Below are 22,513 nucleotides of genomic sequence, written 5' to 3'. Positions count from 1 at the left end.
TTCAAAAGTGTTGGGTGTTCCGAGTGGCAACCACGCGTCTTCGAAATCAGGGAATACCGTATTCTCTGGGTCACTCTTTCCGGCTGATTTTCATATGGCAGTGCAAACTCCTCCAGCTCAGATCCATGCAGGACACTTGCCAGGTGCTGGGCATCGAGAATCCAATCCAGGTGGAGAAAAAGGGCCCACAGACCAAAACTTCTCGAGAAAGATGGCATAAGCTCTACAGGAGGCGTAGCACAGAGCGAGCGACGAGACCGGACCCCAAGACATGGCACAAGAAAGATTGACAGTGCTGGAGACATTGTTGAAGGAGAAATTCCCCCATGATGACACCGTGAACGACTGAGGGACAGATAAGTGACATTTGGAAGGTTGGGTGGGCGGGGAAGAAGTCAGAGGGGAGCGTAGAGACACAGGGAACGTAGAGACACGGGTAACTGGCCACACACGTTCCAAACTATTCCGACTTCCAAGGACGCGCACGCATGAATGGCGGGCCCTGGACAATTTGAGGTTAATGGGTTTCTAAGTTGGGGTTAGGGAGGGGAGGGTGGAGAACGGGTATGCAGGTGAAAGGCATTGAAGAGAGGATCAAAGGGCAATGGAGGCCAGGCAGACGTTGGGAGCTCAGGGGGAAGAGGGATCACAGGGACCCAAATACTGGCCAAAGCTGGTGCACTCACTATGAGACGCTATTTCCCAGCCCACACTGAAAATTCTCACTCTCAATGCGAGAGGTCTCAACAATCCCAATAAAAGGAGGTCCATCCTTTCCTACCTGAATAACATGGAGGCAGATGTGTGCCTCCTCCAGGAGACATAGCTCCTCTCCAAAGATTGGCATAGAATGAGGTCACGACTCTTTCCCCAGCAGTTCTTTTCATCTACCCTGGATAAGAAGGCGGGGGCTATTTTAGTAGCCAAACGTTTTAAGGGGACAATGGGAGAAAAGGTGGCTGAAATTAAAGAGGTTGATGGGAGCAGGGCCATCGATAGCGTAGGTGTTGGTAGGAGTATTTTAGATGCTGAAATTGTGTGGCAAACCGCCAGAGTTACTGCTCCCGGAATCACCCTTCACCCGATATACAATCAATCCAGGGGCTGCATCAATTGCCTATAGCTGGAAACGGCTCCCCCCACACCCACCTATACCAATAACCATTTCAAATACCAACCCCACCAGGGGGTCGAATCAGAACAGGTTGTCTAGTACCTCGTGCATTAATATTCCTGTCGCCCCAAGTATCTTGCCCTTATGTGTTGGTACTGACAGGAGTACCTACTTTAAAGAGGGATCAGCATGAGCCATAGGACCAGCTATGCAATAAATGTGCAGACAGGATATCAAGGCATAGAAGCTTCCATGTATCCGAAATAAAGGAAAATATTGATCCTGCTATTAGATAATCTCTTGCTCTGCCAGTAACTGAGTGTACTATTCCCCAAACCCACTTATCCCTCCAATGCAAACGAAGGCCTCAGCAAGTTCAGACCTTCGTATCTTAAGATGGAATGTTGCAAGGTTGTACTCTAAACTTCACCAGCCAGATTGGGTATAACTTATTAAAGACCAAGATATGCTTTTATTTCAGTTAACATGAGCCACACAAGAATTGCATATTGAGGGGTTTGAATGCCATAATATCCTAGCAACAACCCCCAAGCAGGGTAGGCCATTTGGGGGGGGTTTATCAATCAGGGTCAATATTAAGACAGGGTGATGCATAAAAACGGTACATACAGATAACAATAATGCTCAAGGCATATTATTTAATAGGTGAATTTCCTTTTGGATAATTAATTTTTATAACAATGAATTTAATTCTGTTCCAAATATGCATTTTATAAACTTGTTTCATTGTATTCCATCTATTGGAAAATCCAAAGACTCTTTCAAGTCAGTAGGAATCTGTCTGGGGGGGGCGATTTTAATGCGAATCTATCTTTCTCACGGTCAAGTGAATATTCACACTGCAGCAGACAAACATGCAATGGGGTAGAGAGCTAATGGACCATTTGAACACCCTTAACTTAATTAATGTTATGGAAATTGATGCAACTACAAAAGATAATACCCCCGCCGAACCGACATGTCCACCAATGTCCGTTTGCGATTCGTTAAGGCCGAAATTCGCATCTAGGCCTAGGCCTTTGACTTTAGGAACATCTTCATTCTTAAAGGAAGCCACTAGATATACATGCTTTGTTTCTCTACCCCGACTTTACACCCCGCTGGCATCAGTGCGGCCCTCGGTCACACCACAGACCAATCGTTGCGGCCCCCGAGAAAATGTTTGTGAGTACCCGAGTACCTAGATCAACAAAAGATGGAAGTAGTTAGACACGAGGACGAAACAGAAGCATGCATCTCTAAAAGGCACAAACAGGAACCAATGAAAACAAGCATTGGCATAGCCGATAGGTCTCGCCTTTGGAACCTTGTAAGTGTTTAGCCATGCAACAGTTGATGTTGTTGCACCAAGGATATTGTGCTGGATAACTAAACACGTATAAGCTTGGCCAAGCAGCATGGCCGTCCGGACGTGAGCTCTCCCAGCTCCCGGCCGCTGGACCCTGAAATCCTGCAGAGAGATCCTGAATGGGCCCCTAGACTGTTTATTACCGGGCCGCCTGTACCCTGGAAGCAGTGGGCTGCCTTCTGTGAAGAGAGGAGGCGCGCCGCGGATGGTGCGGCCCGGTACAGACTGTTGACGAGACGCCCCGGGCCCCCGATCTAGGCGAGGCCAGGGCTTGTGGCCTAGTCCGGACATTTCGAACGGCGTCGGCGGCCACTGGTGGCTGCGGCGAGGGGGAAGCCCTTGGTCGGAGGTCGGAGCCCGTACATTCGTAGGGCTCCGATTGTGCTGTGACTGCTGTGGGGCACTATTGGACCTACTTGAGCCCGCATTGCCTGTGCCGGCCGTCGGAGCCGCGACTGGAGAGGCCTGCCGGGTCCGGAGCCCCCGGCGCTTCTTTCCCCCCCGGCTGTGGGGCAGCGTTTATGCCTTGGGGAGGACGCTGGCTGGAGGGCTCCCTGGCGAACAGTACTGCTGCCTATTGAGAGGAGCTGATGGGCGGCCCCGTGGAGGACGGGCCTTGCATTTTGGCCTACGCCTGTGCCTGGTGACTCGGAGGGTGGACTGAGGCCTGTGGGGAGGTCCGCTACCCTTGGGTCCTGCTCCGCGGCCCCCCCGCTCCAGCTGTGGCCTTCCTGGCTGATGCGTGGGGCCAGGTTGTCTGCGTGACCGCGGGAGAGGCTTGATCCCGGAGGTGGGAGCTCGTGGGCGGCCCACTTGGAAACGGGCCTGGATTTGCGGCCTAGGCCTGGCCCGGAGTCACTAGAGGCAGAAGGAGAACTGTTAAGCGGCCCGCTGACCCTAAATCGATCCTGCTGTGCCCGGCCCCTCTCCCTGGTGCACTTTCGCCTGGACTGTGTGGATCCTGGAACCTGTGGACGCCGTGTGGGACGGTGGGGTCCCCCTTGCCCCGGGGGCACAGTCGAGTTGGTGCGCGGCTTGCGCCGGTGGACCTGAGGGCGAACCTGAACTGAAGAGGGTCCCGGCCTGTGGCCTTCTCCCCCTGCTGCAGCGAGAGCCCTGAGTTTCGGTGCCTGCAACCCTGGTGGGTCGTGGAGGGCCTTGACTGACCCGGGACGAGGACTGCTGTGTCTCGCCTGCTGCTGCAGCCGCGTGCCGTGTGGGGAGGTCCGCTACCTTTGGGTCCTGCTCCGCGGCCCCCCCGCTCCAGCTGTGGCCTTCCTGGCTGATGCGTGGGGCCAGGTTGTCTGCGTGACCGCGGGAGAGGCTTGATCCCGGAGGTGGGAGCTCGTGGGCGGCCCCCTTGGAAACGGGCCTGGATTTGCGGCCTAGGCCTGGCCCGGAGTCACTAGAGGCAGAAGGAGAACTGTTAAGCGGCCCGCTGACCCTAAATCGATCCTGCTGTGCCCGGCCCCTCTCCCTGGTGCACTTTCGCCTGGACTGTGTGGATCCTGGAACCTGTGGACGCCGTGTGGGACGGTGGGGTCCCCCTTGCCCCGGGGGCACAGTCGAGTTGGTGCGCGGCTTGCGCCGGTGGACCTGAGGGCGAACCTGAACTGAAGAGGGTCCCGGCCTGTGGCCTTCTCCCCCTGCTGCAGCGAGAGCCCTGAGTTTCGGTGCCTGCAACCCTGGTGGGTCGTGGAGGGCCGTGACTGACCCGGGACGAGGACTGCTGTGTCTCGCCTGCTGCTGCAGCCGCGTGCCGCCCGTGATGTCCCCACTAACGGAGGTGCTGGGTGCTCGGCGGACTGTGAGTGCGGGAGCTGACGTGGGGGGGAGGCGACTTGGGCTACCCGTTGCCCTCTGCGCACTGTGGCCTTGGTTGCCCTAGGGGCCTGTCGACAAGGGGGGCCTGCTGACCCTGGACATCTGCTCTTTGCCATTAAGATTACTGCCGCGTTGGGTCTGGCCTGATGCACTGGAACCCCCCTGGGTTGGCCCTCCTACACTACGTGACCTGCGGGCTGGCCGGGATGAAGCCACTTTCCTCCAGGCTGTAGGGTGGCTGAGATCCTTCAAGCTGTGGGGCGTCTCTCCTGAGTTATCGCCTCCTGCCCCTCCTGCGTGTCGGCCTCATTGAGGGTGTGACGGGTGGGCCTTGTACCCCCTGCTGGGGCCAGAGAGTTTCATCGTTGCTAGTGGCCCCATCTGCCCGCCAGTTGCCTTGTGCTGCACTAGTGGAAAAGAGCCCGGAGGGCTGGTGGACTATCTTTGTGACTCAAAAGGGCAGCCAGCGTCACATACCTCGGCGGAAGGGGCTTGGGGAGATCCCCGTTGTCTAACTGCGGCGTCGTTCACGACCCTTGGTACTTGGCAATGCGCAAGGATAGGATGTTGCGCTCCACCCAGCCCAACACCATCACGCAATATACTACGCTGCGGCTGCCGTCGTAGCGGATTACCCGCCACACAGGTCAGGACGAGGGGGCGGTCGGTCCTAGCGAGCCCTCCCGGGCAGAGCTATTGAAAGCCATACAAGGCTTGCATACTGCGCTGGAGCGACAGATTGAAACAGTCTTGATCGATGTCAATCTCCTGCGGACGGACCTCCAAAAGGTTGCGGACAAGGTCTCGGACACTGAGGGCAATATAACGCAGCTGCAGGGCGAGGTTGCCTCCCTTACAAAGATGGTCGCGCATCTTACAGCCACGACACAGGCCCTGGAGCGGAGGGCCGAGGACGCGGAAGGCAGAGCCCGCCGCAGCAACATAAGGGTCCTGGGAGTGCGGGAATATCTGGAAGCTGGGAATGCTGAGCGCTTCCTGGAGACTTGGATTCGAACGCAGCTGTGTCCGCGGGGCCTATCGGATGTTTTTGTCATCGAGAGGGCCCATCGGGCGTTGGTTCCGCCACCACGCCCAGGGGCCCCTCCGTGAGCGCTGATCGCCAATATCCTGAATTATAGGGATCAGGACTGTATCCTGCGAGCAGCGAGGCGCCCAATCTCACCATTGACAACAGCCGGGTGTCCATCTACCCCGACTATACCCAGCAAGTTCAAGAGGAATGGAAATCCTACCTGGGGGTTAAGAGGAAGCTCCGGGAGATGAAGCTACAGTACATGTTATGATATCCGGCTAAACTCAAAGTGATCTCCCAAGGGAAAGCGCACTTCTTTGAGACCCCGGCGGAGGTGTGGGAATGGCTTGAGATACGGGCGATGACCTTCCGCCAGGAGAGCGTGGAGGGCCCCGTGAGACGTGGGGGACCCGGCCTTCGAGGAAACGACGCAGCCGACACCGACGCCGATCTGGTTCAGTGGTGCTTGAGGAGCCCAGGGTCACGGTGGGTGAAGATGGCGCTATGCTCCTGGAACTGTTGCCTGCAGGAACTGGGCCGGGGGCCCCGGGTCAGCCTGATCCGGGGGAGGTCCTGGTTCCGAACACTTTGCCTGATACTGTGCAGGACACAAACTTCACGGCGCAGGCGGTCCCGGAGACTGGAGGGGGCGGGTCACATGTGGAGCCACTGCAGAACTGAGGTGATATTTGGCCTTCTCCATCTAGACTGAGTGACCTTGTGATGTTCTGACTGTATTATTATTGGCCATGATCTGTGCAGCCTGCCCTGTGGAGCTGGATGAGGCGCCGAACTTGTAGTCAGAGGGGTTGAGTCTGTACGGTGGGACGGAGATGCGTGTCGTGGGACATTGCCCGACTGGGGGCGGATTTGTCTAGCTGAGCATAGTGACTTTAATATACGGCTTGGGTCCTATGGGGAGCTGGTGGGGGGGAGTGGGGTTGGGCTGGTTGATTGAGAGTGTGTGTTCTGTGGTGTGTATGGGGTGGCTGTGTACGTCCGGGCACCAGCAGGGGGAGGGCGGGGTGACTTGTGTGGTAGTTGTTGTCATCTTGCTCGTGGGTGGGGGTGGGGGGATGGGCACTTTTGGGGGATTGTACTTGTTGGAGTTTGCCCTGTTGAATTGGTTGGCAGAGTGGGGGTTGTTTTGGGGGGCGTTGTTCAAGGCATCAGATGTACTATTGTTCGGGCCCGTGGGAGGCGGATCACAGATAATGTACCTAGCAGCCCGAATGGGCATACTCACCGATTATGGGTTATAAATTCTTAACCTGGAACGTGCGTGGACTGGGCACTTGTACTAAAAGGCACAGGGTCCTCTCCTTTCTCCGACGCCATGGGGTCTCCATTGCATGTCTTCAGGAGACTCATTTGAATGAGGAGGGTGCTCAGAAACTGTCCAAAAAATGGAGGGGCCAGGTCTTCCACTCCTCCTTCTCTACGTGTGCCCGGGGGGTCCTGATCTGGGTGGTGCCTGGGGTCCCCTGTGCTGTCCAGTATGTCCCCGGTAGCTTGTTTCCTCTCTGGTGAAGAATTGGCTTGGTAGTTTAGTCTGCCCTGTTCCCATGATGCACTGGGCCAGGGACAGACTGATTTGCATATAGCCAGGTTCTGAGCTGGGATGGTGCAGTGAGATAAATAACGGTGATGGATCAAGCCCTGATCTTTGGACTGGGTAAGAGTGGTCTGCTTAATTCAGACACTCTGTTCATCACCACCCCCTTTTCTGAATCGTCCAGTATGTCGAGGCAGACATAGAAGGCAGATACCTGTTGCTAAAGGTGAAGTTAGATGGTAGAGACCTTCTGATCCTAAATTCATATGCGCCGAACACAGATGACCCTGACTTCTTCTCCCGTCTTCAGGACCTCCTTGTCCCGGATCTGGACGCCCCCTTCCTTTGGCTTGGGGATTTTAACTGCGTGTTAGATCCTGATTTGGACCGGCACACCCCCTCTCTGGTACGAAGCCGCGTATGATGACGCGACTCCGGGAAGTGATGCATAATTTAGGAGTCGTGGATGTGTGGCGCATGGGCCACCCCGCTCAGAAGCTATACACCTGTTACCCCCCTACGCATAACACCCACAGTAGGCTGGATCGTGTACTTGCTGCTAATATTGCCGTGTCCCTCTCCTTGACGGTTACCCACCAGGCCCGGTTTTAATCGGATCATGCTCCGGTGACGTGCGTGGTGCAGTTGGTTGACCAGGCTTCCCGTCCTCGGACCTGGAGGATGCCAATGGATCTCTTGCAGGACCAGGTGGGGAAAGACCATGTAGCGACGGCCCTGAATAACTATGTAGACCTAAACTTGGGGGATGGTGATCTTCCCTACTCCACTAAATGGGAGGCCCTGAAGGCAGTGGTGCGTGGGGCCTGCATGTGCCTCACCTATGGGGTCCGGAGGCAATTGCTCTGTGACTTGCGGGACGCGGAGGGTAGACTCCGGTGTTGTCAGTCTCTACCGGATCCCGTCGACTTGGACCGAGAGGCAGAGAGGGAGGCCCATGAGGCCGTTCATGATATTCTTACCCGTCTGGATAAGTATACACTGGGTCAATATCGGCAGCGACTCCACCGTGAGGGGGACAAGTCTGGTCGACTGTTGGCCTGGATCCTTAGGCGGGAATTTGCCCCGGAACGAATAATTGCTTTACGGGATCCCACTGGGGTCATGGTACAATCGGAGTCTGACATACTCGGAGTCCTCCGGTCTCACTTAGAAGCGGTGTATACTGCTGATCCCTCGATCACGGAGGCTTCCTATCAGCCTTATCTCCAGGAGTTGACTCTCCGGGCCCTCTCTACGGAGGCGGCGGAGGAACTGGACGCAGCTTTGACGCTCCGGGAGGTCAAGGTGGCGTTGGCCGCCCTTCCGAGAGCTAAGGCACCAGGCGACGATGGCTTTTCGCCTGAATTCTACCAATCGTTTGGGGATGTTCTGGGCCCCCTTCTTTTGCAGGTCTATAATGAGGCCCTGGAGTGTGGCACGCAACCGCCCACCATGAATCAGGGGAAGGTCTGTATGGTTCTAAAACCGGGGGGTGATAGGTGCGACCCTGCGGCGTCCCGGCCCATAACTCTGATCAATACGGACGTGAAAATCCTCACCAGGCTGCTGGCCACTTGGCTGGCACTACACATGGCTTATTTAGTCCATGAGGATCAGTGTGGCTTCATCCCTGGTCGTAACAACGCAATGAACCTGCGACGCCTGAACCATATCTTCCATGAGGTGCGTGGTGGAGAGGATTCCCGGGTCCTGGTGTCGATCGACCTGGCCAAGGCCTTCGACACTGTCAGCTGGGGGTATCTCTTGGAGGTGCTCCGAATGGCTGTACTGGGACCGGTGTTCTGCAACTGGATCCGGATCCTGTACAGTGCACCCCGGGCTAGGGTCCGACTTGGGTCGGCCCGCTCCGAGGAAGGGTCCTTGAAGAGGGGCACTCGACAGGGGTGCCCCCTGTCGCCGCTCCTCTTCGCCCTGGCGGTCTCGGTTCGTGCGGAGATGGAGCAGTGGGGTATCAAGGTGGCAGGCACTGTGAACGTGATTTCCCTATATGCGGACGACGCCCTATTTTATTTAACCTCCCCGAGTGAGTCGCTGCCCGCTCTGCTGTGGTTGCTGGACCGCTTTGGTGCGGCCTCGGGCTGCGTATCAACCCTGGCAAATGCCTGATCTTTCCTTTGGCGGGTCGTGAGATCGATCCGGGAGTGAGCCTTCCATGTTTGGGGCTGCGGTGGGAGTTGGAGGCCTTTCATTACCTTGGGATCCAGGTGGCCTCGTCTGATGAACACCTGCTAGTCCGCAACGCTGACCGAGTGCTCCGCTCCCTACACCAATCGGTGTCCTTCTGGAACACGCTCCCCCTTTTCCTTATGGGGCGTTTAGCGGTCGCTAAAATGGTGATGTTGCCTAGGATGCTCTATGTCCTGCAAAATACGCTCTGCCCGCGAATATTTTGCACGCTCAATACGTTTCTCACATCTTTGCTCTGGGCAGGCAGGCATAGTAGGGTCGCCCTGCATACTGTGGTCCGGAGCTGGGAGGAAGGGGGCTTAGAGGCTCCGAGGTTTGACCCCTATTATTACGCGGCACAGCTCCTGCCGGCTGCGAGATGGTTCGCGGGCACGGACAATTGGAAACTACGGCTACTGGAGGGTAGAGCGGACAAGACGACATTGCAGGTGGCTCTGATGAAGGGACGGGGTGCAGACGAGACCCTACCCTATGTAGTGCGACATGCTGCGGGGATCTGGCAGTGCTTTGTTGAAAAGATATTGCGGCGGGCCCCCTTTCACAGGGAGCTACCGGTGTGGATCTTAGCCCCGGTGACACGCATGGAAGAGAACATGGGCCAGATGTAGGTAAAATAGATTTACCGATTCTCAATTACCGAAAATTACCGAATTTTACCGATTCGGTAATTAAGAATCGGTAAATCTGAGGGGTGGATATGTAGGTATTCCAGATGGTAAAAAAATGCCCCCTACATACCGGTCACCCATTTGCCGATCGGTAACGGCCAAAATCGGCCGTTACCGGTCGGTAAATGGCCTGAAACGGCCACCTACATCTGGCCCCTAGTCCTTCCGGGACTGGAAAAACGGTGGATGCGAGACTCTGGCGGACCTTTACCCGGACGATTCCTTTGTGTCTTTTGAACAGGCTACGGAAGCCTTTGACCTAAACAGGGGACAGTACCTGCACTATAGGGGACTCCAGGAGATGGCAAGGAAGACCTGGCCCCAGTTCCCAGAGGCTCCCCCTTTGACCCACACCCTCAACATCCTTTTATCCTGCGGCGGGGGGGAAGAGGCTGATCACGTTACTGTACTCGGCCATGCGACGGGACTCCGCCCCGCCGGTAGCGCCGTCCTGGGCGGCCTGGGAGGCGGACCTGTGGATTGCTCTACACCCGGGCCAGCGTAAACGCATTGGGCTCCTGACTTGGAAAGTGTCGTGCAATGCGTGGTTCAAACTGATCCACTTTAATTTTGTACATCGCACTTACATAACCCCAGTCTCCCTGAACCGTATCTCTGCCGATAGGCGGGCCAGCTGCCCTAGGTGTGGGGCGGAACGCGCCGGCTTCTTGCACCTGGCCTGGGAGTTCCCGCGGGTTAGTGGTTTCGGAACGGAGGTGGTGGAGCGCATTGGTCGAGACACAGGCCTCCGTATTGCCCCGACCCCGCTTCATTGTCTCCTGGCCCTGGTCCCCAAGGCCAAAAAGAGGAATTTTTCATATAAGTTGCTGCAGTTACTACTGGTGCTGGCGAGGCGGCGCGTGGCTATCACCTGGATAGGGCAGAGGGCCCCTGAGTTCTCCCTGTGGCTCAGGGATGTTTGGGAATGGTCCTTAGGTGAGGAACCACACATGCAGCGCACGCGCCGGGATGAGAAACTTCAGGATGACTTACTAGCATGGAGAATGATGTGTTCTGAGGGGCTGCCTAGTGATGATTCGGATGCCACCAGTGCTGAATTATTTACCCCTGAAGAGTCTGCATCCGAGGAGGATCTAGTGGAGGGCGGGGAGGAGGGACCTGTTTCGGGGTAGTGCTCTGATGGACGCACACGAATGTTCCCTATTGTAATAGTATGTGATTTGCTTTGATTCCCAGAGGTTTGCTTATGGCTGTGATATCTGCACTCAATGGGCCATAAGGAGGTAACCGATGTATTTACGTATATTGACCTCTATTATTACGCGGCACAGCTCCTGCCGGCTGCGAGATGGTTCGCGGGCACGGACAATTGGAAACTACGGCTACTGGAGGGTAGAGCGGACGAGACGACATTGCAGGTGGCTCTGATGAAGGGACGGGGTGCAGACGAGACCCTACCCTATGTAGTGCGACATGCTGCGGGGATCTGGCAGTGCTTTGTTGAAAAGATATTGCGGCGGGCCCCCTTTCACAGGGAGCTGCCGGTGTGGATCTTAGCCCCGGTGACACGCATGGAAGAGAACATGGGCCAGATGTAGGTAAAATAGATTTACCGATTCTCAATTACCGAAAATTACCGATTAGGTAATTAAGAATCGGTAAATCTGAGGGGTGGATATGTAGGTATTCCAGATGTGCTGGAATAACGAATCGGAAAATTCGGTATTTACCGATTCGGTAAATACCGAATTGGTAATGCCCATTCATTCCTATGGGCTTTGAAGCACATAGGAATGAATGGGCATTACCGATTCGGTATTTACCGAATCGGTAAATACCGATTTTCACAAGGGTGCAGGCGGTGTCACTTTGACACCCTCTGGCACCCCCAAAACAGGCTTGGGTGCCATGTGGCAGGCATACATGCCCTAAGGGCAGGTCTGCCTGTCACATGGCATAGGTGTGCATGCACACATTTGCATGCATACTGGAATCGGTATTTTACCATCAAATTGGATTTGATGGTAAAATACCGATTCGGTAAGGCCTCTTGGACTCTGAAGAGTCCCACCTACATCTGGGTGCCTCAGATTCGGTAAATTTACTGAATTTTTATTTTACCGATTCGGTAAAATTACTGATTTGGTAATTTTACCGAATCGGTAAAAAAATGCCCCCTACATACCTGTCACCCATTTACCGATCGGTAACGGCCAAAATCGGCCGTTACCGGTCGGTAAATGGCCCGAAATGGCCACCTACACCTGGCCCCTAGTCCTTCCGGGACTGGAAAAACGGTGGATGCGAGACTCTGGCGGACCTTTACCCGGACGATTCCTTTGTGTCTTTTGAATAGGCTACGGAAGCCTTTGACCTAAACAGGGGACAGTACCTGCACTATAGGGGACTCCAGGAGATGGCAAGGATGACCTGGCCCCAGTTCCCAGAGGCTCCCCCATTGACCCCCACACCCTCAACATCCTTTTATCCTGCGGCGGGGGGAAGAGGCTGATCACGTTACTGTACTCGGCCATGCGAAGGGACTCCGCCTCGCCGGTAGCGCCGTCCTGGCGGCCTGGGAGGCGGACCTGGGGATTGCTCTACACCCGGGCCAGCGTATACGCATTGGGCTCCTGACTCGGAAAGTGTCGTGCAATGCGCGGTTCAAACTGATCCACTTTAATTTTGTACATCGCACTTACATAACCACAATCTTCCTGAACCGTATCTCTGCCGATAGGCGGGCCAGCTGCCCTAGGTGTGGGGCGGAACGCGCCGGCTTCTTGCACCTGGCCTGGGAGGTCCCGCGGGTTAGTGGTTTCTGGACGGAGGTGGTGGAGCGCATTGGTCGAGACACAGGCCTCCGTATTGCCCTGCCCCTGCTTCATTGTCTCCTGGCCCTGGTCCCCAAGGCCAAAAAGAGGAATTTTTCCTATAAGTTGCTGCAGTTACTACTGGTGCTGGCGAGGCGGCGCGTGGCTATCACCTGGATAGGGCAGAGGGCCCCTGAGTTCTCCCTGTGGCTCAGGGATGTTTGGGAATGGTCCTTAGGTGAAGAAACACACATGCAGCGCACGCGCAGGGATGGGAGACTTCAGGATGACTTACTAGCATGGACAATGATGTGTTCTGAGGGGCTGCCTAGTGATGATTCGGATGCCACCAGTGCTGAATTATTTACCCCTGAAGAGACTGGATCCGAGGAGGATCTAGTGGAGGGCGGGGAGGAGGGACCTGTTTCGGGGTAGTGCTCTGATGGACGCGCACGAATGTTCCCTATTGTAATAGTATGTGATTTGCTTTGATTCCCAGAGGTTTGCTTATGGCTGTGATATTTGCACTCAATGGGCCATGAGGAGGTAACCGATGTATTTACGTGTACACTATTAGCGATGCCAAGTGTGGGGGGGTATGTTTTACTGTTACATGTTAGAATGGGGGTTTATCAACAAATGGAATGTAAAGAACGATGGGGGACGAGGTTAAGGATAGACAGGATTGACAGACCAGAAACAGAGGATACGAGCATTTAGTTCAATCCAACGTCTATGCGTTTATATTCTGGCACCTTTTGACCTTATGCCGCCCGGCCTGCGGGCTGTGGGCTACATGGCTGTGTATTATCCTATGTGACTACTTGGGTACTTCCCGTCTATCAATGTCTATGAGTAATTTTACTTATCTGTATTTTCTATGCTTTCTGCAATAAAAATATTTTTCACAAAAAAAAAACTAAACACGTATTACGTCCCAAAGGCGAGGCCTACTGGCTATGCCAATGCTTGGCTGACCGCTGCCTGGTCACTGAGGCCCTAGTGAGGTTGAGACATATTTGGGGGAGTTTCAGCCTCATCAGATGATGCTCTGCAGCCCCAGGCCCAGGTAGCAATGAGGCGCAGTCGCTGCTGCCTGGGAGTGTGTTCTTTCACTTTCAATTGGCGGGGCTGCCCCCCTTCACTCTGGTGAAAGCCACAAACGGAATTCAAGCCGATCTTCTCATCACACAGACAAAATGTCACCGTTTGCTGAGGCCTTCAAAAGAGTGACCCAACTCCACCACTGAGGGCCAACGAGCATTGTTGAGACAAAATAATCATCGATCGATGCAGCAACAACAAACAACAAATGAATCCCGTGACGGCAGGCTCGAGACCCTCCAGCACCAGACACTCGTTGTATTTCTTGGCCTCACCTGGGGTTTCATGTGGCTCCTGTGGGCCCTGCTGGGGTCGGGTTAAAAGAGGGTCAGTGAATGAACAACTGCGCATGCGCTCGAGATAGACACTGCTTCCCACAGCGCGGGTGAAGGCGCCTTAGATGGATTGCGCTTGCGCTGAGGACAGACACTCATTCCTGCAGCGGCGCGTGGGTTGAGGGCCTGATGGATGAACAAGTGCGCATGCGCGGACAGACACCGCTGTTACTACAATTGAACTCCAGAAGTCGTTGCAAGAAAGATTCCTTTATTTAGTTCACAGCACAGGCTCCGACAGCGCAGGATAGGGCGACAGCTCAGTGCCAGTGCAGGTGGGACGGGGTCCGCGCGGGGACACAATGAATGAGATGCAACAGCTGCCTCCCGTCACAGCACACACGGAGATGTATTTCAGTGCAGAGCTCCTCGGTTCGGCTCCACAATAGGGGGAAGTGTCTTTCCTCTGCGCAGGCGCAGTGAGTTTGAGCGTCCTTCGTCCAGGGCTGTTCACTGGCAGCACTCCGTGGAAGGACCTAACTCGGCGATAGAGTCGTGTCTTCTCTCTGCGCGTGCGCAGCCGTGACGCGCGGTCCTGCGCGCGCGCAGCCGTGAGACGCCATGCTGTTTCCGCCGCTTCCGCGCGCGATGGAGGCTCGTGCAGCGGCGTGAGCGCGCGCGTCACTCCGGGGACAATTACACACCGGGACACACTCCTCACAGGCAGCGGGACCCCCGGCGTTCTCCACCTCTCCCCCAGGCCCTGCAGCCGCCGCTGAGCGGTGCACTCGGAGAGGTGAGGCACTCTAATCTCAGCTTCCAAACCCCATTGGTATGGTACTCTTTGCGCATGCGCAGCTGTTAATCCTAGAGCCACATCCACTGCAGGAGCAGTGTCTGTTTTCCGCGCATGCGCAGTTACACAGCGCGTGAGACTGACTATACTATTTATTTATTTATTTTATTTAAGCATTTTTATATAGCGCGGACTTTACCCGAAGGCGTCAGAGCGCTTCACATTAGGAACAGAAATGAAACATAATGAGAAACATTACAAAAGAGCAGATTACAAAAGCAAACGTTACTTACATAAGGTAATAGTGACAATTGTGAGCAAACAAAATACTTGAGGTAGTAGTAAAAATTGTGAGCAACCAAAAATACATGAGGTAGTAAAGGTAATAGTGATAATTGTGAGCAAACAAAATACTTTTTTGCTCACTATGCGCATTATTTTAAAAATCGCCGCTTTTTGTTGTATACTTGCTAACAGCATTATTTTTAAAAATCACCGTTTTGTGCTGCATTTGAATACTATTTGCACAGTACTCTTTTAATTGATGTGGGCGCATTAACGAAGTCACCTGCTAGTTATTACCGCTTACCTCCCCGTTCCACCGCAGCTTGTGCTGTTTGTTGTGGAGGGAGTGTCCAACGCGGTATAGAGCCCTCTACCCTCACTTCCGGGGGCCATTTTGGAGAGCTGACGGCCTAGTGGTTGTACTAGGACCGTCAGCAGCCTCCTATTTAAAGCTCACATGGAGCAAACGCGCAGCGGAGACGCGCAGCGGGCGCGCCATTGGTGCGCCAGAGGTGAGCCCATCTTTGCCCATCCGTGACCATCCGGGGCCTAGGGCCAGAACCCCTGGTCAGACTCTGGTTTACGCACGGGCTGACCTATTACAACTTAATTTGGGTAAGTCCTTTCTGGAGCCGGCTACCCTACAGCGGCTGGGCTGTGAGGGTCTGCTTATGTCATCTACGAGCACCAGAGGGCGCCAGCGCACGTCCAACATACATACCCTGAGTTACGGCTTATTGAATACTCGTTCTTTGCAGAGCCATAGGTTAGAGGTTTTCACACTCCTGGAAGACGGGGAGCTAGATGTCCTCGCACTTACAGAAACATGGCTGGAGGATTGCTCAGCGCCCGATTTAGTGGCGGCCCTTCCAGATAACTATTTAGCTATTCACTTTAACAGGGAAGGAGCCAAAAGAGGAGGAGGAGTAGCCCTTTTCTATCAGTCATGCCTCCGTGCCAATAAGTTTCTCTCCGAAACCCTTGGAGGAGCTGAGGTTATGGGGGTTAAGCTCAGGAGGGGGGCTGTCTGTGTGGTGTTCTTGGTGGTTTATCGGCCACCTTGGGCGTCGCCTGACTTCCCTACCCTCTTTGTAAGATTGGTCCAGGACCTGTGTACAAGATACGATAAAATAGTAATCGTTGGAGACTTCAACTATCACTGGGAAAAGTCCCCTAAAGAAGGACAAGCACTTCAGATAGAGGAGGCGGTCTCCTCCTTAGGTCTTGTCCAACAGGTCACGGGACCAACACATGAGAAAGGTCATGTGCTCGACCTAGTTTGGACCACCATGCCAGCCCAGGGCATCACGGAAATTCTTCCTTGTGCCTGGTCTGATCATTTTCTAATAAAGGGTAGACTTACTTTGAGGGGCCACATGTCCAAACCTGAGGAGGGCTGGAAAACGGCCCGCAAATGGAGAAACCTTGATGGGGAAAAACTGGTCCACCTCCTAAAACACCATCCTTCAGACATAGAGCCAGATGCCAACGCTGACGCCTTATGTAGACATCTCCAGCACAAACTGGGGAGTGCCATTGATGTGGTGGCGCCTCTTCGCAGGATGAAGAAGGTGGCGAGAGGAGCTGGGGCGCCTTGGTATAATGACTCCCTCAGAGAGATGAAACGCGGGGTGAGGAAGAAAGAGCGGGCATGGCGTAAAAAGTACGACGCCATCTCCAAACAAGAATATACCTCATCCTTAGCCCAGTACAAACTAGCCATACAATCAAGGAAGGCTGCTTTCTTTGAGGAAAGAATAACCACTGCTAGAAATCCACAAAAAGAAATCTTCCGGGTCCTGGCGGAGCTCAGAGTGAACAAGGAGCAAAGTCCCGAGTTCACCCAGGAGGACTGTCAGAGGTTCCAGGACTTCTTCGTAAAGAAGATATCCGACATCCTGGATGAAATTGCAGTAACTGCACACCTCGAATGTCCGCACATACCGGACTCCACTGGTCCACTAAACATCCTGCCTCTAGCTGAGTTATCCCTTATTTCAAAACAGGAATTGCTCAAAATCACAGGCCGAGTCAAATCAGGCTCCTTGGTAGACCCTTGCCCGCCTGACATATTCAAGATGGCAATGCCAGGAATAGAGGAAGAGGTCCTGCACCTATTGAACACCTCTCTTCGTTCAGGACAGATCCCTTCAGCTTTTAAAGAGGCTCGCTTGATCCCCTTACTGAAAAAACCTGGAGCGGATACAAAATGTCTGAAGAATTTTCGGCCTATCTCCCAGTTGCCTTTTTTGGCGAAGGTAATTGAGCAGCATGTGCTAGCTCTACTGTCAGGCCATTTAGAGAGCAACAACCTGCTGGAGACCAATCAGGCAGGGTTCCGTGCGAACCACAGCACGGAACTAGTTATGCTATCCATTTTGGATGAGCTTAGGATGCGAGCTGATGTAAAAACACCGAGCGCCTTGGTACTATTGGATCTCTCCGCGGCGTTTGACACCGTGTGCCATAAACAGCTTCTGTCGCGGTTGAGATCCTTTGGTGTCGTGGGCACAGCACATGCATGGCTCACATCATTTCTGCAAGGGAGGACACAACGAGTACAGCTGGGGGATTTACTTTCTACCCCTGCTCCGATCACCTGCGGGGTCCCCCAGGGATCTGCCTTGTCCCCACTACTTTTTAATATCTACTTGCAGCCACTAATTGCTCTCCTGAATAGGATGGACTGCCTGGTATACAACTATGCCGATGACACCCAGATAATCATCCGGCTGGATGATGGTCCAGGAGCATCCACCAGGCTACAAGACATATTGAAAACCACTGTCAATTGGATGTCTGAGAACTCCTTAAAAGTTAACCCGGATAAGACGGAAGTACTACCCATTTCCATCTCGGGTAACCCCTGGAGTGATAAATTCTGGCCTAGGGAGCTGGGTGTCCCCCCAAAGCCGGCAGTTGCAGTTAAAAGCCTAGGCCTATATGTGGATAAGAAATTATCCATGGAAAAACAAGTTACCACCGTAGTAGGCACCAGTATAGGCTTGCTAAGACAACTTAGAAAGATCGCTGCCCTACTCTCCTTTTCCACCCTGAGGCACGTAGTCTCAGCCACTATTCTGGCTAGGCTGGACTACGGGAACTCCCTTTATCTGGGTTTGCCACAGCGGCTGCTGGACAAACTACAGGGAGTCATGAACGATGCAGCTAGGCTGATATTTAAAAAACCTAGAAATGCCCATGCCTCTCCCCTGATGCAGGAGTTACACTGGCTGCCAGTCCGCCAGCGAATCATTTTCAAAGGAATGTGCATTGCTCACAAGGCTTTGTATGGCAAAGCCCCAAAATACTTGAAATCCCGACTATCCCCCTACATACCGGGTAGGACTTTGCGTTCGTCGGACGCTACTCTTTTGTCCCAGCCCCGCTTCAAATTGACCACGGTGGGGGGCCGTGCTTTCTCCAACACGATCCCAGCTTTATGGAACAAATTGGATCCAGAGCTCAGGAAGGAGAGCAATCTACTTTCCTTCAGAAAGAAACTTAAAACCGTACTATTTAAACAAGCCTGGAGCAGGTCTTAGGTGTGCAGCTGGTTTCCAAGTGAAGTTAACATCTATCATGTAAATCTGGTCAGACCGCGCTTAGAGACCCCTGTGGTTATAACGCGCCATACAAATTAAATAAATTAAAATAAATAAATACTTGAGGTAGTAAAAATTGTGAGCAACCAAAAATACATGAGGTAGTCAAAAGTGCACAAGAGGAAAGTGACAAGTGTGTAGTTATAAGAGAAAACAGAGTATAATTTGAGGTATAATACTGCAATAAATGCTAGGCACACGAACAAGCGTTACGTAGGCAAGGTGGCACTTGTGCAAGTATTCAAAGGTAAAAACATGTGAGAGGTAGCAGCCGTGTGTTACAAGGGCAAAGTGGTGTGTGCTGCCGCACTACCCCCTTGCCACTCCTAGGCAAAGTGGTGTGTGCATGTTACAAAAGGGCACCGAACACAAGAACATGGAGAATACTGCGAAAAGGCAGACACTCCAACCACAGGACAAACACTGGGAAGACACTTCCATGGTCATGGAAAGTAGAAAATATCAGTAGTGGGAAGTCTTCCTCCAAATAGCAAGAGGACGTGAATTACTTTTGGAGGTGTCTCTGGAGGAGGAGAGCTTTGAGGTCCCTTTTGAAGGCCTGGGAGGAGGCGGTGGTCCGGAGCTGAGGCGGAAACGAGTTCCAGATTCTCACTGCATTGCCTGAAAAGGATTGGGCCATTGTTCTTTCCTTCTTGAAAGTGGGAGGTTCAAGCAGTAGATTCTCCGCATTGCGTGAAGGTCTAGAGCCTCCAGAGAGTTTCAGTTTATTTGCCAGGTAGCGGGGAGAGGAGGAGTGCAAGGCTTTGTGGGTGATACAAGCGGTCTTGTAGATAGCTCTAGCTTCGAAGGGAAGCCAGCGGAGGGTGGATAACATCGGTGTGATGTGATCGCTTCTTTTGGCCCCATAAATGAAACGAGCTGCTGAATGGAAGACAGACTTAAGTGGGGACAGGTGAGATTTGGGGAGGCCAGTAAGAAGAGAATTGCAATAGTCTAGTCTGGAGAGGACCAGCGATTGCACCAGGGTTATAAGGTCATGCTCCGGGAAGAAGCGACGTATTCCCCAAAGAAGGCGCAGTTGGTAGCGAGCAGATTTTGCAATAGAATTGATGTGGGGAGTTAGATTGAGATTTTTGTCTAGAATGACACCAAGGGATTTTGCGCTGTCGACAATGATGGGTTTATTGTTAAGTAGATTCATCTGATCCATCCATGATTGAACCGGGGGAGGAGAGAGTGAGGAGGAGAAGAGGAGGAATTCAGTTTTGGAGGGATTCAGAATCAGTTGATGAGATGACATCTAATTTTGAATGGAGTCGAGAGTGGAGCTTAGGATGGAGAGGTCATGAGTGGAGGCAACCTTGAGGTAGAGTTGAGTGTCATCTGCATAGAGATGATAGTGAATCCCGGATTTGCTTAGGAGGTTTCCCAGTGGTTCTAAGTAGAGATTGAACAATGTGGGTGCAAGTATAGAGCCTTGGGGAACACCTTGACCCACCGCCACAGGAGAAGAAAGACTGTTCGCTATTTTGATCATTTGAGATCTGTCAGAGAGGAAGGATGCAAACCATTTAAGCACAGTGCCCTCCAAGCCCATTCTCTGTTAAAGAATATTGAGGAGGGTGTTGTGATTAACAGTGTCGAAGGCTGCGGAAAGGTCAAGGAGAATTAGCAGACAGGACCCCCCTGAATCGAGTATCCTCAGCGCATCATCAACCACTTGCAGTAGGGCTGTTTCAGTGCTGCAGTTTTGGATGAAGCCGGACTGACAATTGTCAAGAAGATCATTGTCCTTGATATGACGAGAGAGTTGTTTGGCTACACATCTTTCCGTGATCTTCGCAAGAAAGGGAAGGTTGGTGATGGGGCGGAAGTTGTTGAGGTCACTCGCATCAGCAGTGGGCTTTTTCAGCAGAGGGGTGACCTGCCCAGTTTTGAAGGAGACAGGAAGGGATCCTTGCCAGAGGGAGATATTGATCAGAGTGGACCAATAGGAGAGGGAATGGGTATAGAAGTCAAAGGCAATGGCACTGGGAATAGGGTCAAGAGAATGGTTGGAGGGCTTTGTTTCGCGTATGCACTTGAGAAGGGCATCTTCAGATATGGGGTCAAAGCTCTGCCAAATGGTTAAGGATTTGCGCTCCTCTGGAGGTGTAGGATGAGCAACCTGATCCACAAGTGATTTCACCTTTTCATCAAAGAAAACAGCGAACTCCGCTGCTCTCTTTGTAGAATCCTCCACCTTGGAGGTTGGGGGAGAGCAGCTTGGAGTCTTGATGAGATCGAATAGTTTTTTGGGTCTATTTTTGGCGGAATCAAGGAGGGTTTTGAAGTGCGTCGCTTTCTCAAGGAAGATGTGCTTGTGGTATTTGGATCTTGCTGTGCGAAGCAAGGCTAAATTGTCAGTGGAAGGCAATTGCCTCCATTGCTTCTCCAGGACTCTTAGCTGCTTCCTTTCCTCATAAAGGGATTTGTTGAACCAAGGTGCTGAGGGAGTGGGCCTTATCCTTTTGCTTTTAAGTGGAGCGACGTTATTAATTTCAGCTGCAAGAACTGTGAGGCATTGGGAGGTGAGATCGTCAACAGCTATTTTCGGGTCTAGCCTTGGAAGTGAAAGCAAAGCTGATTCACAGAGGGGACCGACATCAATGTTTTTGGCGTCACGGAACCAGGAGATGGCCCTTTTGGGTTGGCCAAGAGTTATAGAGTGTGAAAGTTGAAGAGAGAATGGGATGAGGTGGTGGTCAGACCAATCTACATGAATAGGGGTAGAAGTAGAAAGCATGCCTGCTTTAGAAATAACAAGGTCCAGGATTGCGCCCTTAGAGTGGGTTGGTTCAGTGCAGTGTTGGATAAGATCATTTGCCGAGAAGAAGGTGGCCAGTGAGTTCGCAGAGGAGTCTTGCGGTGCGCCCCAGTGGAGATTGAAGTCACCCACGATGGTCTGATTGTCACTTTGAGAGTATTGGTCGCTGATGAAGTCTTTGAGATCTTCTATAAACGAAGAGCTACTACTACGAGGCGGGCGGTAAATGATATGGAATCTGAGCTGTGAACGGTGTTGCAATTGAAGTTCAAGAGAAAGGCATTCAAAGGTGTGGGAGGAGCTGCTAGGAGACGCCTTAAGTTGGAGGGCGTTTCTGAAGATGACTGCAACACCTCCCCCCGTGTTTTCAGTTCTGTCATTCCTAAATATGGAATAACCTGTGGGTACTAGGAGATCAAATATAGAGTGAGAGGTATCTTTGAACCAGGTCTCTGTGAGGAAGAGCATGTCAAGTTTGTGAAGGGAGATGGTGTCGGATATTTCAAGTTTGTGTTTAACTGCAGATCTGCAGTTGTGAAGCATACAGCGCAGCTCTGTCAAGACTGTTTTGGTGACGGGGGCACTTGGGCTCTGAAGGGTGATCGGGATATTATACATTTGCGGGGGTGCTCGGGAGGGTTTAGGTGGACGCTTTGTTCTGACAGAGGTGATGGTCGGAATAGTGTAGACAGTGGGGTTGTTAGGGTATGCCTGTTGAAGAAGGGTGGCGTTCAGGGGCTTGTGTAAGTTAACGACGTTTGCAGACGAAAGGTTGAGCTTGGCTGTATTGGGGTGAGGGGGCGAGGTGTATCTCTGTGGAAGTTGGGAGGGAGTAGAGGTGCATGGAGGGGTGGAGATCTTAGAGCATAAAAGTGAAATGGCAGCTGTAAGCTGAGAGATGGAGGTGATCAGAGAGCCAAGCGTATTTTCCAGTGAGAAAGAGGCAGAGCGCGGAAGGTTGGGTGGCTCGATTGAAATAAGGGGGGGTGGAATTGGTGGTGGACGGCAGGGAGAAGTGGGGGGACAGGAGGTGTGTTGGGGGGTGGGGTTCACAGGTGGGGAAAGGTGGGGGTTGGGAGCGGGAGTAAGTGAATTGGGGGTTAAGGGAGAGTTGTCATTGTTGGTGTTGCAAGAGG

General features: G+C 53.0%; 2 protein-coding genes across 2 annotated transcripts in view; one reads left to right on the top strand and one right to left on the bottom strand.

Moving 5' to 3' along the window:
• Positions 1-13,990, bottom strand: part of LOC147737036 (uncharacterized) — a 152,434-nt gene extending 138,444 nt beyond the window's left edge. The window contains exon 1 of the mRNA XM_086960285.1: positions 13,925-13,990. The gene's annotated coding sequence lies outside the window, so the exon portion shown is untranslated. The remainder of the gene's footprint in view (positions 1-13,924) is intronic.
• Positions 13,991-14,562: 572 nt separating this feature from the next.
• LOC147737035 (uncharacterized) overlaps positions 14,563-22,513 on the top strand; it is a 54,095-nt gene continuing 46,144 nt past the window's right edge. Inside the window, exon 1 of the mRNA XM_086959926.1 lies at positions 14,563-14,720. The gene's annotated coding sequence lies outside the window, so the exon portion shown is untranslated. The remainder of the gene's footprint in view (positions 14,721-22,513) is intronic.

The sequence above is a fragment of the Lissotriton vulgaris genome, chromosome 1_1 (assembly GCF_964263255.1).
Source record: "Lissotriton vulgaris chromosome 1_1, aLisVul1.2, whole genome shotgun sequence".
Lineage (NCBI taxonomy): Eukaryota > Metazoa > Chordata > Amphibia > Caudata > Salamandridae > Lissotriton > Lissotriton vulgaris.
The sequence above is the reverse complement of the archived record's forward strand: the minus strand, read 5'-3'. Positions and strand labels throughout refer to the sequence as shown.